At 34.3% G+C, this 5,203-nt stretch overlaps 1 non-coding gene and 1 pseudogene across 1 annotated transcript; one reads left to right on the top strand and one right to left on the bottom strand.

The window, feature by feature from the left end:
* Positions 1 to 207: 207 nt before the first annotated feature.
* TRNAW-CCA lies at positions 208 to 281 on the bottom strand. Its single transcript has one exon. It is a non-coding gene; the product is annotated as a tRNA-Trp (tRNA).
* A 1,580-nt stretch (positions 282 to 1,861) lies between these two features.
* On the top strand, positions 1,862 to 2,437 carry LOC119287866 (annotated as a pseudogene).
* Positions 2,438 to 5,203: the final 2,766 nt, after the last annotated feature.

The following is a 5,203-nucleotide window of genomic DNA, read 5'->3' as shown; positions in this document are numbered from 1 at the left end:
CGTCTTAGGCCTAATTCCTATTACTTTAGCGGGATTATTCGTGACTGCGTATTTGCAATACAGGCGTGGGGATCAGTTGGATCATTGATTGAGTCATTTTTTTTGATTGACCTCCTCCAGACTAGAGAGGAGGTCAAATTGAAATTGGAGTTACAATTCAATTTTGTTAAGTTATTTTACTCTGCTTCGACATAAGATAGTTGGAATCACGCTCTCTAGGATTTGAACCTACGACATCGGGTTTTGGAGACCCGCGTTCTACCAAACTGAACTAAGAGTGCTTTCATTCATTCAAAAAGAAAATCTTTTTCTATTCCTAATGTATCTCACGTACGTATAGTCTCCACAAATTGAAGTTATACCCACTTTACTTTAATTGATCTTGTCGCTACTGCCTATAAAGAAGAAAGAAGTAATAGGTAGGGATGACAGGATTTGAACCCGTGACATTTTGTACACAAAACAAACGCGCTACCAAGCTGCGATACATCCCTTTTCCAAATTAAATTGTTGTACAATGCCATTGTACACAATTCCTGTCTTCTTTTCCACATCATAATTTTCTTGTTCTTTCTATTTTCTTCTTCTTTCTTTGTCTATCTATATATAGAACCCTCGTGTCATTTCTTCTTTTTGGTCTCATATAATTAAGGAATTATATACATATAAAATCCAATATAATTTCTCCTATAAAAGAAGGATTACTTTTCCTTGGTAATATATAGGAAGAAGGGGTCATCTTTTTCTTTTTTAGGGATAGGAAAATTTCGTCGATATGGTTCATTTTATATATAGCATAACAATCTTGGGCAAGAGTTTATGATCATATATGTATTCCAACAAGGAAGGAGGATTTTCAATGCGGGATATAAAAACATATCTCTCTGTAGCACCCGTGCTAAGTACTCTATGGTTTGGTGCTTTAGCAGGTTTATTGATAGAAATTAATCGTTTATTCCCAGATGCTTTGTCATTCCCTTTTTTTTAATTCTAGTTATTGCTATGGAAGGGATAGATTTCTTCATGATATGACAAAATTTGATCCTTTTCAATCTTTTTTTAGTATCGGAAGGAAAAAGAAAGAAAAGATGGATTGGGTTGAACCTCAGAGACATTAAAAATTTGGTAAACCCCATTTTTGAAAATAGAAATTCAATTTAAAGGGGTACCCAAGCTAAATAAGGCCTCAGAAATCAGAGCATAGAAAAGGCGGGGCTGGCTAATTAAATGAAAGGATTTCGAACCAAAATCTTTGCTAATTCGACAAGGATTGTATTCTTTAATTATTTCTCTATTTTTTATTACTTAATTTAAGAATTATTATTCTAATGAATTTTATTCTTCTTCTTCGGATTCAAAATAGAAGAATAAAAGAATAAGTAGAATAATTAAGTTAAGTCAATCCAAAAAGAAAAGGAGGTTCATGGCCAAGGGAAAAGATGTTAGAATCAGAGTTATTTTGGAATGCATCACTTGTGTTCGAAAAGGTGCCAATGAGGAATCGACGGGGATTTCTAGATATAGTACTCAAAAGAATCGCCACAATACACCCGGACAATTAGAATTCAAAAAATTTTGTCGTTATTGTCGCAAGCATACGACTCATCACGAAATAAAGAAATAGGAACATCGTGTGTTCAATCTTTCCAAACAACAGAAAGAGTAAGAACTTCATATTTAATATATAAAGAAAACATAGTATAGAATACAAAATACAAATCAACTCATCTGATTTCCGGTAGATATTATTTCATATGTATAGAGGGTATTCATATACTATAATATGAATCAAATAAGATATGGATAAAAAAAAAACTACTTCTTCTGGATCCTAAATTAATAAAATAAAGAAGTGAATTTTCAAATTTTAAATAAGGAATAAATCATGTATACATATAAACAACCTTTTCTTAAATCTAAGCAACCCTTTAGTAAATCCAAGCAAACTTTTAATAAATCCAAGCAACCCTTTCGTAAATCCAAGCAAACTTTTCGTAAATTCAAGCAACCTTTTCATAAATCTAAACAACCTTTTCGTAGGCGTCCTCGGATTGGCCCGGGAGATCGAATTGATTATAGAAACATGAGTTTAATTAATAGATTTATTAGTGAACAAGGAAAAATATTATCGAGACGAATAAATAGATTAACCTTGAAACAACAATGATTAATTACTCTTGCCATAAAACAGGCTCATATTTTATCTTTCTTACCGTTTCGTAACTATGAGAACGAAAAGCAATTTCAAGCCCATTCAATTTCAATAATTACAGGTTCTAGACCCAGAAAAAATAGACATATTCCTCAATTAACGCAAAAGTACAATTCCAATCGAAACTTAAGAAACAACAACCAAAATTTAAGAAACAACAACCGGAACTTAAGTTCCGATTGTTGATGTTTTATTCGAATTTGAAAGGGCCAGACCTATATATATTATAAAGAAAGTAATCCAACTCGTTGATTCCTACCACTTAATCTTAATTTATTGTATCTTCCCAGAGTTCCCTCTCCGGGAATTCATCTTTTTTTATTCCAGTATATTACTTTATTTATACTTTTAATTGATGATCTTTATTTTATTGGAAATCCTGTAAAGATTATTTGGATTTGATACAGCTACTTGTGCAAGCATTTTACGATTAAGAATCAATTTCTTCTTGTACAGGTTGTGTATTAATTTACTATAACTATCGAATACTTTATATACCCGCGTTGCTGCGTTTATCCGAGTGATCCACAAACGACAAAAATCCCTCTTTTGCCTACCTTTGTCTCGATGAGAGGAAACAAAAGCTCTTTTTACCTGTTGGGTAATCATTCGATTAAGTCTTAAATGAGCCCCTCTAAAGTTTGAGGCAAATGAACGCATTTTTGTTCGTCGTCTCCGGGCTATATATCCTCACGGAACTCTGGTCATTGAATTAAATTAACCTTAATGAATAACTAATGATTTCTCTTCTTTTAGCCACCCTTTTTCTCATTAATAACAAAACAAATTATTCCGATATATAAAATATTAATTCCAATGGCTTTTTCTATAGTAACCTTTCCAACCACGATTTTTTATTCCACTCCGTTCAGTTATTTCTATACGAAATAACAAATTCATTCTAATAATACTAAAAAAATAGTGGGTTCCATCGTTTCTATGGTTCCCTTTTAAACGGTGAGGCCCTCTCTATACACCGGAGCCCTTTCTTTCATCAAAAGGTATTGCGAACTTGTATAGTCCACATTCTTTGGCTCTACCTATCCATTATAGAGTAAATAGCTCTTTTCACAATAAGAGTTATCCATACAGTGACGGTATTTAATTATGAAAGTTGGCTAAGTAGCTGACCCTGTTAGTCCGTTCTTTGAAGATAAAGGAGCATAAGCCTTTTTCTTTTTATTACTATTTCCTCCGCTTAATGGATAACCATTTGCTACCAATGGGAGAATTGCTTCTTATTTCCAATTTAGATAATTGGATTTGCACCAAAGGAAACCATAAATTCCATATACCATAGAAATCTAGGATAGAGAAGCTATATCCTATTCATTGGGACTAATCATGGATACTTCAATTCTTTTTATATTTGTTTGAAGTCATGATCTGAACGAGTCGCACATACACCCAAGCACATGTTCCTCGATGCTGAGGGCATCCTTTAAGCGCGGCCGTTTTTCGAGCATTTCGTATTGGCTGTCTTGCGTTTCTAATAAGTCGTTTAACCGTCGGCATGTTGTATGTATATAGAAAAAATGGATTGGTTTAGATCCATCTTAACCTGATGATTGCTCATCATGAAGTCTTTCTATTTTCTATTAAATCGAGGAAAACATGAATTTAGCTGTGAAATAACTTTACAACAAATCCAGACACTACCAATCCTTAAACATTTCTGGAAACCACACTGGATCAGTATCGCAGTGCTTGTCAATCATTTCATCCCCTACAATATCGACAAGTCCATAAGCTTTGGCTTCGTCTGCTGACATAAAAACATCCCTTTACATGTCTTCGGATACAACCCAAAAGGCTTGCCTCTTCTTACTGCATAAACCCTTGTGATCATTTCGCGAACTTTGTGTAACTCTTCTACTTCTAGTAAAAATTCTGGTGTCCTTACCCGATAATAAGCACTAGCAGGTTGGTGAAGCATAATCCTCGCGTGAGGGAATGCTATACGCTTGGTGGGTTCTCCTCCAAGCAGAATGAAGGATGCCATGGAGGCGGCTATTCCGAGGCATATTGTATATATATCTGGTGTCACCGTTTGCATCGTATAAAAAATAGCCATTCCTGAGATTAGCCACCCGCCCGGGGAGTATATAAACAAAAAATATCACTAATTCCATCTTCTATACTCAGATATACCATGAGACCTATAATATGATTCGTGATCTCGCAATGAATCTCTTGACCTAAAAAAAGTGTCCTTTCTCGATACATAACATTGTATAAGTCAACCCAAGTTGCTTCTTCATCTCCAGGAATCCGGTAAGGTACTTTTGGAACACCAATGGGCATATTAGATTAATATTATTAAATTTAAGTAAGAAAACCACACTTTAATATGGAAACGTAAGAATGGAACAGAAAGAAAGAATCCGCAGTTTATTATCTTAATTTTTATTCTTATTCTATATGAATACTATAGATTCTATTAATACATAGATTGAAAGGTTATACATATAAGGAATGTAAGACAGATTGAATAAAGAAAAAGGAATGGGTGATTCGAATGCTAAACAAAGAGGGGTAGCGATCTATTCTTCATTTTTTCCAAATTGGCCAAGTTACCCATTGCATATTGGCACTTATCGAGTATAGAATAGATCTGCTTCTCTTTCTTCTTATGAACAGAATTGGCTTCTTATTTTTAATGGAATGAAATAAATATTCGCGCTTTCTGACACAGAATCCCCTAGAAGGGTTAGGTACATAGGATATGGATAGTCTTTTTCAATGCGATAAAATAAAGCGACATCGTGTCTATTTTTCTTTGCTAAAGGGGTATTTCCATGGGTTTGCCTTGGTATCGTGTTCATACTGTCGTATTGAATGATCCGGGTCGATTGCTTGCGGTGCATATAATGCACACAACTCTAGTTTCTGGTTGGGCTGGCTCAATGGCTTTATACGAATTAGCAGTTTTTGATCCCTCTGATCCTGTTCTGGATCCAATGTGGAGACAAGGTATGTTTGTAATTCCCT

This window comes from Triticum dicoccoides, chromosome 4A (genome assembly GCF_002162155.2).
Source record: "Triticum dicoccoides isolate Atlit2015 ecotype Zavitan chromosome 4A, WEW_v2.0, whole genome shotgun sequence".
NCBI classification, from domain to species: domain Eukaryota; kingdom Viridiplantae; phylum Streptophyta; class Magnoliopsida; order Poales; family Poaceae; genus Triticum; species Triticum dicoccoides.
The sequence above is the reverse complement of the archived record's forward strand: the minus strand, read 5'-3'. Positions and strand labels throughout refer to the sequence as shown.